The 14,131-nt window shown below is 38.6% G+C and overlaps 1 protein-coding gene across 3 annotated transcripts in view; it reads right to left on the bottom strand.

Annotated features, from left to right (window-relative positions):
• The window catches only part of CTNNA2 (catenin alpha 2), a gene marked incomplete at both ends in the record, with an annotated part of 1,062,955 nt that overhangs the window by 853,234 nt on the left and 195,590 nt on the right, over positions 1–14,131 (bottom strand). The window lies entirely within an intron of this gene.

Raw genomic sequence — 14,131 nt, 5'->3', positions numbered from 1 at the left:
GGCCCTTCCCTTGCGCATGAATCTGCATGTGTTCCCTGCCAGGCCCCAAACCGGTTCTAAGTTGAGCCTCTGCTGCTCAACAGCTGCTACATTTTACCCCAGAGGCAGGTGCATGTCATTGTTGGGCAGAGTGATTCTGATGCAGAGATTGAACAATTAAGCACTTAGGCGCCCTGCCCAGGAAGGAGGGCAGCCAGCATCACCACACAGCATTTGTGGGGAAAGAGAAGTGTTTTCTTCTGCAAAGTTCAAGGAAAGAAGAAAATCTTGAAGCTGAGAGCACATCTAAAGGCAGGCAGGCAGCAGCGCCCTTAATGAGCTAATCTCTTTCAAAAAGAAAATGTTGCATATGAAATTAAGCACAGAGAATTATTTTAAACACATCCTAGGAAAATTTAGAAGCTTGGCAAGCAACTAATGCAAAGTACTTATCTGATGCCGCTAAACTAGAAAATAATTTATTATAATTTATCAGTTATTATTTCACTTCAAGCACTATAAAGTCATGTGTCAATGTGAAATCCCAAAGAAAGTCTGTTCCTTTGAAACTAAATAGAGGAAATATAAAAGGAAAAGGATTTGGTGATATAGCTCTGATTAATTTTAGATTACCATTAAAATATAACAGAGTGAACAACATACAATAGAGGTATACTACAGTTCTTATTGTGTAGTTTAAATTGTTTCAATAGGCTCTTTGGCTTGTCTGAATATTGTAAGTTTGGGAGCCTATCATTCCAAACTAAATAGTGTCTGTTTTGCCTTGAAATGTAGCCATTTCAGAACAGTTATTGATTACACATGCACCAATGTGCAAGCACACACACACACAGTACTAAAAATTATCATCAGTTATGCATACACTTATCCCAGAGTTTCTGTAAATTTTAATTCTGTGGGAAGCTTACTTTTATCCTTTTTTTGTTTAGCTCCTATTCATATACTTTTACATAGTGTAGCTATTAGATACCATTTGATCTCCCACAGGTGAAATACAAAAATCAATTACATTGTGCAGTGGAACCTCGTTTCTCAAACTTAATTCCTTCCAGGAGGCTGTTCAAAATCAGAATCATTTTCCCCCATTAGATATAATGTGAATTGAATTAATCCATTCCAGACCCCCAAATGATTCCGTTTTAACCTTTCTTTTATACAGTACACATCTATTATACTGTTTAATCTATACATAAACACTTTAAAAACAAAAAGGACATGAAATGCAAATTAAAATTCAACAAAAAGGAAAGGATATATACAGTAAAAAATGAAAATGTAACAATAATTATAAGCAGCAACAAAAGCAAAAAAATATATATATATTCATAGTACAATATCCTGAGATTGTAACAGAGGTAAACTGACTCACATTCATGCATTATCTCCTTTGTCTGTCACCTGAGAGATGCATGAAAGGGTTGTCAGCATGCAAGGTTGGCAGGCTGAGAAGCGAATTGTCCCAGATGGGAGATGTTCGAGAAACGAGGTTCCACTGTATTTAAGAAACCACTAATTAGTGTCACCATGTAAGAGCATGTCTTGTACTGCTTTTGGAAAATGTGATATATACTAAAACTCCTAGGACACCCCTAGTATTTTTCTCTTCTTAAAAATTGTTTTATTAGGCACTTCTTAAAAAAGAAAATATTGTACTACCTTAAAATTCTCTCTTTTGATGTGCCTGAGACAGCACTGTCTTCCTATCTATTTTTTTAAACTTTGATTTTTCTGGAAAGAATTATTTTTAAAAAATATATATTTTTATTGATTTCAGAGAGGAAGGGAGAGCAAGAGCGAGCGAGAGAGAGAAACATCAATGGTGAGGGAGAATCATTGATCGGCTGCCTCCTGCACCTCCCGCACTGGGGAACGAACCTGCAACCCTGGCATGTGCCCTTGGCCAGAATCAAACCTGGGACTCTTCAGTTCGAAGGCTGACACTCTATCCACTGAGCCAAACCAGGTAGGGCCTGTCTTCCTATCTTAGCTAAGAAAAGCGACTGCTTGGGCTCATTCATGTTTAAACACCTTAAGCCATTTAGGGGACTTCACCAGATCAAACATTCTTAACCTGGGTTTCAAGAATAAAAGTTCACAGAAAGTGCATGAGAATCTCAAATTGTATGCAAAGTGTCCGAATGTGTATTGTGTTTCTGTATGTTTGTGTGTTTGTGAAGGGAAGAGAGTCCTTAAAAAGTTCTTATTAGGCCCTCGACTGGATCTGTGTTCCCCATGTAAGAGCTTAACAACTGTTGAACTGGACAATCTCTAAGATTCTCTGAAATCTCCCAATTTATCAGATGTCTCAGAGTCAAATTGATCATCGGGTAAATGTGAACTTTGAAGTTCATTGTTCAACTGCTCCTCTCTGAGTGACTGTCATCTGGTGATTTCATACTCGGAACAACACATCCATGGTGATTACAGACAGCACAAACACGTCAGGAAAGTCCAGCATATTAAGATTTTCTTACACACACACACACTCACTCACACACATACTCACACACACACACACACACACACACACACACACACACACATTTCAGTCTTTTTGCTTTGTTTCACAGTGGATGAAATGAGTAGTAGGGAAGGAAGAAAAAATAACAGAGTTAAGGAGGTTAGGTAAAGAGGAGCAGATTTTGCCACCCCAAAGCATGCCTCTTTAGCATAAGGATTATTTTAGACTAAAGTTGTTTTATTTTTAAATTGAGGTATAGTATACAAGATAATGATTTAATATTTGTACAAGGCTGGTTATTTTTAAGAAACAGCAGACACACATGAAGCTCTGGAAACGAAGAAGTTACCCTTTTGTAAGAGACATTTACATTCAGAAGGGCAAACTTCATGTGTAAGGGTGTCTTCCTCTCTGTAAGAGGATGACCACAATTCTAGAAACTCATCAATGGAGCAGACAAAGACTTCAGTGTGCATAAGGACCTTACCCTTGTTCTTTGTGCTTTGCCTGGTGACCCCCCATAACTGACTCTCCCCACACCCAACACCTTGTGTCCCAGTTAGAGATGGTATTTAAGGCAGTGGCTTGGGCCATTTCAAGAGAGTTACATAGTTTTCCTGGTTATTGTCCATGTATACAGGGGGTATTACATGTCATTCAACTTTTGTTGGTTTTTCTCCTGTTAATGTCTTTTATTACAAGTTAGGGCGGGGAGGCTCTCAGACTAGAACCTAAATTTTAGGTCCTAAAAGGATAAAGAGAAATAGTTTTCCTCCCCTACATAGGAAAGGGAAGAAAAGAAAGAATGAAACATGTCTCTTTGTACATAAACCCCTTTTATACTCTAGGCAGACACCAGATTTGTCTTGGGCCATCACACTTTCCTACTGGATAGTTGTGTACCAGGTATCTTTGTTCAGTTGTGAGCTCACTCCTTGTCCCAGGCAGAGACAGCTAAGGGAGAGAAGTTTTTGTAAAAGCCATTCTTAAATACAGCAGAAGGCTTCCTTCTACTGTGCAGGTAACAAATTATTTGAGAAGTTTAATTCCTAAGACGTACAACCTCAAGATAATTTTTCCCCATTGAAAATATCTTTCAAATTAGAAGTCAAACAAATGGAAAAATGTATTTGAAGCTATAAATATCTGTTTCTCTTATTTTGGACACATTGCAAAGTGAGGTTACCTACTATGTAAAGGCAATGCCTTGTCCCTGGGTCTTAAAGGCCTTTAGAGGGGCCATGACCGTTCAATGATGACTGTTAGACCCATTTCAAACCCTCAGGACATACCAACTTACATATAAACCAAGTGGGTCACCACTTGTCATTCTAAATGCCTAGGTTGGCACAACAGCCTGCCCTTGGCTGGAATGAATTCATTTTCTAACCAAGGGAATATACGGTCCTATGTCTCAGGGCCAACACCTTCACATAGAAGTTGGCAAACAATGGCCCACAGGCTAAATCCTGCCTGCCACCTGTTTTCATCGTGCCCACAAGCTAACAATAGCTCTTACCTTTTAAAATAATTGTTGAGTAAGTATCTACATAATAACCTAATATTCTCTCGTGTCCAGAAAACATTAAATTATGTCTTGCTCTTGATAGAAAAACAAGTTTGCCTATCCTTTGTCTAAGAAATACATATCACAGTGGGGGTGGGGAGGTGGTAAGAAAGTGAGTTTAACCTAATCTCACATATCCATATGGATGCAAACATTTTAAATAAAATATTAAAAAGAAAAATATCTCAAATTATTAAAAATATATATCCATTATAACCAAGTAAGTTTTTTTCCCCCAAGAATTCAAGAATGGTTAAACATCAGAACATATTACAAGACTAAATAAGAAAACCTAGAAGCATGCAGAAAAAGCACCTGATGATATAACAGAATACAAAACTGATAAATATGTCTGTAATGCGAACAATGACACATAATTGTTTGCTTCCGACAGATCTGATTGATGGCATGTCATTTGAGTTATTGGTGTTTTTACAAAAAGCATCTTCTTTTAATCTTGTCTCTGGCAAAGCAAGCACAAAAACAAATTAATCTGGTGGGCTGGTGGACTTTCGCTGCCTGCACGTTTCCTCCTTGCAAATGTCTAGCTCTCCTGTCATTGTTTGCTTTGCATCCCCTCATTTGAAGACGTATTAAGAGTTAGAAACAAAAATGTAATTTTCATTTTTCCCCTCTATGGGAAAAATCAGTTTGGCTGGTATCAGAGAATTCATTAAACAAAATCTGAATTCCCAGACATCCTTTTGTCACATTTATTAAGTATAATTGACAAATGAAATTGTAAGGCATGTGAATTGCATAGCAGGTCCTTGAATATATCTTTTGTTCAACGGAGTTTCATTGTAAAGTTGATGAGAAAAAAAAAATCGATTCCTGGCCAGGAGCACTGTCTGGGTGGAGTCTGCGCATTCTCCCCACCTTTGTGTGGGTTTCCTCCAGTTATTCCAGTCTCCTCCCACATCCCAAAGGTGTGCTCATGAGGTGAATTAGCATGCCTTCCTGTCCCAGGATGCGTGTGTGTGTGTGTGTGTGTGTGTGTGTGTGTGTGTGTGTGTGTCCCTGTGATGGAATGGAGTCCTATCTAGGGTGGGTGCCCACCTGGTGCCCTGAGTTGCTGGGATAGGCTCTAGCCACCAGTGACCTTGAACTGGAATTAGCGGTTGGGAAAGATAATTTTACTTGCTTTTGTTCATCTTTCTTAAATGTATTTACAGCTCATATTTATTTCCTTGTTTAATATTAAAAGTAATTTGGGTCTTTATTTAGAAGTTTGGTAATCTTTTTGTAACTAAGAACACACTATAGGAATTTAACACTTGTTTATATTAATTAGCTGAGGGCAGCAATTTTCAACTGGTGTGTCAAGGAATTTTAAAACATGCCAATACCTGGCTATTTAGTTGGGCACTGACCTCTTTCCCTTAAATTGTCAAGTAAAGAAATGACAACAGTCAACACAATAATAACCATCTGGTGTGAATGTATCAAAATCATATCTATTTTTTTTTTTGTCAGATCAGCAAAAACTATAGTTTTTGGTTTGCTGCAGAATTTTAGTAATTATTCGTTTATGTGTGCCCTGAGATGAAAAAGGTTGAAAATCACTGCCTAGGGTAAAATTGGTTTCATTATACACTGTTTTGCTTAAAGCCACAATTTCTAAGAACCTATTGATAACATTAAGACTTACTGTACATCTTTGTGATTAATATATACACACATTGTGAAAGGATTTCCACCAACCTAGTTAATTATCACATCCATCACTTCACATATTAATCTTTTTGTGTGTGAAAACACTTAAGTTCTCTCTTAGCAAATTTCAATTATATAATAGTGTTAACCTAAGTCACCATGTTTTCCAGTAAATCCTTAGACCTTATTCATCTTATAGCTGAAAGGTTATACTTGACCCACATTTCCCTCTTTCCCCTGCCACACACACTTCCTCTGGGGAAGGCGGGTCTTCCTTCCACACCTCATGCTCCCCCAGCAAATGCCCTTACAGACAATTAGGTAGCCTTTTCTGCGGGACAAAGAGCAGTGCAGGGGGAGAGGGAGCAGACCCTGGCCAGGTGCTGCCCGCCTCTGAATACTTGTTTTAGTGATTATTAAACTGTGACCTTGGAAAGTCACCCGGCTCCTTTAGGGACCAGTTTCCTCATTTGTAATCCTACCTAATAATAGACAAATATGCAAATTGACCGTACCTTCGCTATGCCCGCGATTGGCCAGGAGCCGCGGGGGGGCGGGACTCGGGGTGGCCGGGGTGGCCTGGGTTGCCGATTGGGCCGGCGAGACACTGAGCTCACGTCGCCAGCAGTGGCACGAGCTCAGCATCTGCGCCATGGCTGTGCTGCAGCACAGAAGGGGCCTCTGGGGCAGCAAGCTCATGTCCCGCGGACCATCAAAAGCGGGGGAGCTGGGTGCCTGTCTGCTGGTGCACCAGGCCTTTCAGAAGCCTCCCCTGCGCCGGAGGCTTCTGAAAGGCCTGGTGCACCAGCAGACAGGCACCCAGATCCCCTGTGATCGAAAGCAAAAGTGTGTAGGGGACCCTGCACGTGCATGATTCAATCATGCACTGGGCCTCTAGTAAAAATATAATGATAGAAACATACACATAATGTGGTAGAAAATACAAATGAATATATAGGTGTATACACACACACACACACACACACACACATTTGAAAACTGACTGGTGTAGGAAAAGAACTCAGCAAATATTGTTTATTCTTATAGCAGAGAAATCATTCCATTGTTGACAGACTGATTTTGTTTTAGATGGTTTTCCAAGTAAGGAACCCATGAGGCCCAGCTGTATGGTAAGTAGATTCCCATGAACTCCACTCTAGAATTAAGATAAGTCCCTTCCTCTTCCGCTGGCTTGTGTGTAGCTTAAAACTCTGCCACAATACACTGGTTAAAAGCCGGGCCACAGGCTGCACAGACTTGCTTTATCCCAGCTGGTGTGCAAGCAGGTCTCAGGCCAACCTGCATCCATCAAGTTGTCAGCTAATTCCAAGGGAGCATTTTCAATATTTGCAAAGGGCTACTCACAGATTATGCTCTTAGCTCTTTATAAAGAAACAATTCAAACTGTACCAATCGAACAAACTCCATATGGCTTTGGCTCAAATGACTAAAAGAATTGGAGATTAAGCTAATTCTTTTATCTCCTAGGCTACGTAATCAGGAAATGTATTATCTGTGAAATGTAAGGGCAGCCATCTGTCTTCAACTTAAAATTATGCGATATCATTACAAAAGATGATGTCACTGTTCCACTGTTTTTGAATCTGAGTAACAAACTGGTGAAAGATAGATGGAATTTTAGACTTATTTTATGATGTGTAGATTTTAATTCCTGGTGTGCAGATATATTTGGCAATGATTCTATCTCAGCTGAACAGATGATGGCTTCTGGCTATGCCATCTCCTAATTGAGTTTTGGCTTTTAAGTTGCAAGGTTTTCCCCCCACCTGCTCATTATGTAGTTGACTTGTCTTAGTACTTCAATGTAGCTTTTAAAAGAATATCCGGTATGTCTTGCTCAGTCAGCATGGCTGTGGTTGAGTGTCAACCTATGAACCAGGAGGTCACGGTTCGATACCCGTCTGGGCACACGCCCAGGTTTGGGACTTGATCCCTGGAAGGGGGCATGCAGGAGGCAACCAATCAATTATTCTCTCTCACCATTGATGTTTCTATCTCTTTCTCCCTCTCCCTTCCTCTCTGAAATCAATGAAAATATATCTTTTAAAACAGAATATAAGTCTGGGAAGCCCTTAGTTATCACAAAGATAACTGTCACCATTGTGACTGCTTTAGTGGTGCCCAAACATCATCATACCAAGAAGAATCACATAGTACCTTTCTACTTTTGTATCCTGTATTTATTATTATTTTTTTAATACCAAAAGCTTAACAAGTTGGCAGAATTTCTTAAGCATTTAATTTAGACATCTACAAACAAAACAAGTAAAAATAAAAACCTTGTCCTTGCCCTTAACAAATGCTAGGCAAATAGCAAGGACTGTCCCTCTGAAGTCAGAGATGGAGACTGGGTGGAGAAGGCGAAGGAAATCCATTGGTGGCAGGTGACTAATCAAATTTTAATTATGTGAGGATTTTGCATTTTAAAATTCCAGTTAAATGAAAGTTGTTTTTCATTAATCTGTGCCCGAATACCTCTCTTTCTGCTCAACTAAACTTTCTGGACCTTAATTTTCCAAATCTGCAGCTCATAAGGCAGGAACATAATTGTATGACTTGTCCATTTATAATTAATGAGTAACTCTCAGGGTAAACATTTACAGGGCATTTCCCTTTCTCATACCCTCACTAGCCCTTGAGGTTATTTTGAGTTAAGAGTTCAAGTACTTCCTAATCTTCAGGTATGTGGCAGGTTGGTAGTTGGCCCATAAGATGCATTCTCTACTTGCTCTGTCCTATGGAGGTATTACCTGGGCACATGGCTAACAAGCCAAAGACTTCGTTTCCATCCTTATCTGCTGTTAGTGTAACCTTGTGATCAGATTCTGAACAACAGGATGTGAGTGGCAGTGATCTATGCCCTTAGGACTATCAGGTCTGCATTTTCCTGGCCACAGCACCCATGTCATGGGCCAAGAGATGGTAAACAAACAAACAAACAAACAAACAAACAAAAAAGCCCCCTTGGACCAATAAGCATATGCCACATGCACAGGATGACAGAACTGCCCGCCAGACCTCAACCGCTCACTCACATCTGGACTGTTGTTACCTAAGAGAAAAAGAAACTATCTTGTTCAGGGCACGGTATCGTGCATCTTTTTGTGGTAACAGCCTCCCATATATATTAACTCCTTTGACATGAATGAAAAGCTAGCTGTGGAACACAGACATTTAAGAGATTGAATGAGGGGAGGAGGTTCAGGGTATGAGGGGACCTGGTGAATGTTGTTTCATTAATAACAAACCAATTATGGTCCCTATCCTCTCCCTTTATATTTCCAGGGTTAACTCAGCATCTGACATATTGTAGGTGATCAATAAATATTAGTAAAAGGAGAGAAGGAAGAAAGAGAGAGAGAGAGAAGGAGGATGGACTGAGGAATAAGGGACGAACAGAAATGAATTCCAGGGTCTCACACTACAGTAGGTCTTCTCTGCCTCCACACCCACCTCCACCACCAAAAAAAAAAAGGGGAAAAATGTTAACGTGGAGAAAAGCTCATTATACCACAAAACACATGAAATTGTCACATCATGTAATATAGAATGGTCACAAAGATGTGATCATATTCATGTCTCTGATATATAATTAGTACGTGTGAAAAAGGGCTCAAAGAGAATTCTCAGTTTAAAAGACCATTGTGTATCAACAAGTAAGATAATACTTCAAGAATACAAGATGCCCCTGTGTTCTGCGGTTCTACTACCAGCTTAAAAATTCTGACTTTTCAGTGTATTGTTTTAATTTTGATGCTCTGTACAAGGAAAAATTACATAAGAGGATAAGTTTCTAAAAGATGTACAATTACACACTTTTTTTACTGAAAGGAGCTGAAAGTTTATGTCCCCATAAAAATCTGCACAAGCATGTTTATAGCAGCTTTATTCAAAATTGACAAAAGTTAGAGGCAACCAAGATGTCCTTCAGTACATGGAATGATAAATAAACTGTGGTACATCCGACAAGAGAACAGTCCTCAGCACTATATGTAAAGAACAATCAAGCCATGAAAAGACATGGAGGAACCTTAATGCATATGACAACTGAAAGAAGCCAAACTGTAAAAGGCTACATATACTCTGCGATTCCCACTATATGGCATTCTGGAAAAGGCAAACTTATTAAAAAGATCAATGGTTTGGGGGTGGGAGAAGGAGAGATGAACAGGCAGAGTACAGAGGACTTTCAGGGCAGTGAATGGCTCTGGTCATGTAATTATGGATATACTATTATTATACATTTATCCAAAGAGAGAAAACCAATGAACTTTGGTTGATCAGGATGTGTCAATGTAGATTCATATTTAATAAAAAACACACATACCATTCTGGTGTGTAATGTTACTAATGGGGGAAGATATGCATGTGTGGGGGCAGAAAGTATATAGAAAATCTCAGTGCCTTCCCCTCAATTTTCGTTACCTGAAACTGCTGTAACAAAATAAAGTCATAAAAATGTAAGTACAACCCACAAATGCTCCTCCCATGAGTCACCACATAATAGGCAATTTGATTTGAAAAGACAAAACATAATAGTCTTGTCTTTCAATGACAAGTAGCTTGTGATTAGAAATTTCATAGGGTTAGAAGCCATTCACTTCAGTCTGGATTCTAACTCCTGCTTTTGCCATTAATACATTACTTGGTAATTCTCTTAAGCACTCTGCAATGGTTTCTTCATCTGAAATTCTAACAAGGTGGACTGTAGTAGTTAGGAATATATTTCACTTACTTTGGAGTGGGAATTAGGTTTACAAGCTGATGATGACTAGCTATCAGAACTCTGGCTGGTTACTTACGCTCTGAAGCTCAACTATAAAGTGAGTGAAACAAAAAAATCACTTAACTACCCATGCGTAGAAAAGAGCAAATAAATTCTGTCAGTAATCAGGAATGGAATGAATACTGTCTTATATTTCTTGTTCTCTATGTTAATTTAAAAGTAGATTGATCCTATTTTGAAAATGCTAAAAACTTATATTTGCCTTAATAATCTGAAGCAACTTCATATACATTGAATATGCCTCACTATGTACAGACAGTGTTTTGATGATATGCCTGTCCAACTTTAGTTACCCCTTCCTTGCCGTAGTTTACCGCTTTGGCAAGCTTACAAAGACTATCACTTTAATTGTATGTCTCCTAAGTACTTAGTCAAGTAAGTCCTTCTTTAAAAGTCTCTCTCTTCCAGTTTCGTTTCTGCAGTTTAAAGGCCATTAACTAAATAACACATAGGCATGCATGCGCACGTGCGTGTACACACACACACACACACACACACACAACACAGTTTTAGGCACTGCGAGGAGAAAGCCATCTTCATCTACAAAATCATAGACTCTACAGAGAGTTTCCCAACCTCTGCTCTACTGACATTTTGGGCCAGATCATTCTTCTACGGGGCAGTCCTAGACACAACAGGATGTTTAGTAGCATCCCTGATCACTGCCCACTAGATTCCAGAAGAGCACATAGCCCTAACAGTGACAGCCAGACATCTCCAGATAGATTTCAAATACCTGCTGGAGGGCGGGGGCAGAACGCCATTCTAGATATAGGCTGTCCAATAAGGGAACTACTTAAAATTAGTGACATTAAATAAAATTAAAAAGTTGCTAAGTCCCTCAGTCACAGGTTCACATGTGAAGTGTTCAGTGACCTCAGGTGGCTAAGTGGCTGCCACATTAGACAGCACACATATAAATCATGTCTATCATTGCAGTAACTTCTATTGGACAGAGCCGCTTAAAATGAAAGATATGACAAAACTATGACAAAGGGAATGATAGTAATGGTGCTATTCTAGAATTTCCTCCCTTATAAAACTCCTAATTATCCAAGAGATCAGTTCAAATTTAATTCCTCGTATAAAGGTTTCCTCAATTCATCTGTTCTAACAAGAATTTCCAAGTAGCTTACTCCTAGTAGTTCAAAATGTAAGCAATGATTAAGGGCGATTGCAAAACAAGTAATTATTGGATAGGCACACTGATAGAGCTGGGTATTGGTTAATCTCTACTGATAGCTAAATTAGGAAGGAATGTGAAAATAATCTTAACCAGGTATATAACCCAGAAGTTTCTGAAGACTTGATATGGCTGAAGACCCTATTATTAAAACAATTACAATATTTTTAAAAATCTATTGACTTATGGAGGGTTTCACGTCAACACACCAGAAGTGCCTGCAGTGCCCTCCAGCTTTGAGGATGTCAGTCTTTTGAGCATCATAGCCAACTGGCCTAAAGAAAATTTATTGATTAAAGAACTCTCCTTGTTTCAAGATCAAATGTGCCCTCAACATGGGAAGACATTAATGAGGCCACATTTAACGATCCAGAAGACCAGGACAAACTAAAGTCAAGGATTTTTTTTATTAAAGAAAATAAAAAGGATCCTATTAAAGAAATGTTAAGAACATTCACACAATCTACCTCCAGCTTCACAAAAGCCTGAGCTGGGTTTTTACTGGCTATGGTGTACTGTGTGTGAGTGTGTGTGTGAGTGTGTGGGGTGTGTGTGTGTGTGTGTGTGTGTGTGTGTGTGTGTAGGTTAGAAGGAGTACTTTTGTGTGCATTAAGCTTCATATTTTTATATTTAGTAAACTCTTGAAAACACCACTAATATTCTCTCTTGAACTTTAATCCCCAAAGTGAAAAAACAACACTTCCTTTTATATTTGATAATTTTAGGCCTATGATATTATTATGGATTCAGGCTTTCAGAAAGTAATTATTGAACATTTACCATGTTCTGTTTTATGACAAGAAGACTGAATAAGTTTCCAGTACTGAATTCATTTTTAAAAACATGTTCCTCTTAAATGCAACATGTATACTGGGAATTGTGTAAATGGAAATTATACACAGATAACAACATTCTCAGAGTAATTATAATCTTATGAATGGTAGGAAGGCAAAAATGAGCAAGTATGTGAGTAACATTAACACCAAACAGAACAGAATATACCGTTAGAGTCACAAAGTGTTAGGGCTGTACAAAAAGAGAAAGATCACATCTCATTGTGGAAATTCAGAAGAAATTCTAGAGGTGGCCTTTAAACAACCTGTTAAGGAATAGATAGGATTTTGCCATATTCCTTTGGGAAGAGATGCTATTAAAATGTTTCCATAAATAGAGGAGATACTCTTTTCTTCTCCTGTAATTTTTAAAGAAAATGAACATCATTTCAACCAATGATCATCAAATGTTAATAAAAGCAAACACTGAACTAAGTCAGGACTTTCATTTCATCTTAACCACATTGTGCACATATATATTTTTGAGGATAATAAAGTCGTCGTTTTAAATATGATGAAAGAAATAGCTCTGATCCTTAATTTCCAATTCTTTTACCAACCCCTACCAACACCACTAGTTATTCCTACTGTTTCTAATTTATACACTTGCTATATATCACAGATATCACAGAGGGCCTCCAAGGAAAACTACCAGAGGTCACCTCGAGTTTTGGTGCCCATCTATCTCTTCCTAGCTGGGTGGACTGTACAGAAACCTATGATCCCTTCTCCTTCGACTCTGTGGTCAGCTCATGTTCTCACTCCCTGGGAAAAGGAAGTTTTAAAAATGCACTGGGAAGATACTAGTCCTAAAGCTTTAGGAAGGAGTGGTATAAGCCACCCACTTCTTTCTCCTTTTTTATGAACAATTCTCTCTAATCTCCAAGCCTGCTTATTGAGTGGCCTCTAGAGGATCAATAACACTTATTCTGAAGGGCCCTGAAACTTATTAAAGAATGCTAATTTTGCCTTTGTTCCTAATAGATGAATTGTTTTTGTTTCTTCCAGGTGCATTTTTATCAACTTCCATTTTAATGTTCAAATCATCAGGGCTAAAGGGCTGGAAGAAACTACCCAAAACCTCAGTAATTTAACACAGTAAAAGTATATTTCTCCTTGCCATGGTCCAATGGACAAGTGTGGGAATGGGGAAACCTGGTTATTTAAGGGCCCAGACTCTTGCTTCCTAGGGCCTCAGAGACTTGCATTAGATGTTCTTCCTCATTTAACAGGGTAGATAGAAGGTACAGGATGGCATGGGTGTTGTAGAAGCTGGGATTGTCAATGGTATAGGTCATACCTCTCAACTTTCTATTTGCTGCAGCCCAGTCACATATCTCAGCTGACTTCAGAGAAAGGTGGTAAATGTAACTTACTTTTATGCCAGGAGGAAGTTTGCCATTCTATATTGTCAATATTGGTAGCTGCTGCTATTATGCATTCTAAATTTAATTATAAATCACTGTTCCTTTATCCAATTAATAATTAATTCAGTCTGTTGCAGGTTGTTTAAATAATGTTAGTGATGCATACTTTTTTCAACAGTATTGTTGGCCTAAAAGTTTCAATGACTAGATTTTCATGAATGTATATGCATATGTAGCAATTCAGATTATGACTCTTT

The sequence above is a fragment of the Cnephaeus nilssonii genome (genome assembly GCF_951640355.1).
Source record: "Cnephaeus nilssonii genome assembly, chromosome: 15".
NCBI lineage: Eukaryota > Metazoa > Chordata > Mammalia > Chiroptera > Vespertilionidae > Cnephaeus > Cnephaeus nilssonii.
This window is presented reverse-complemented; position numbering and strand designations above follow the sequence as displayed.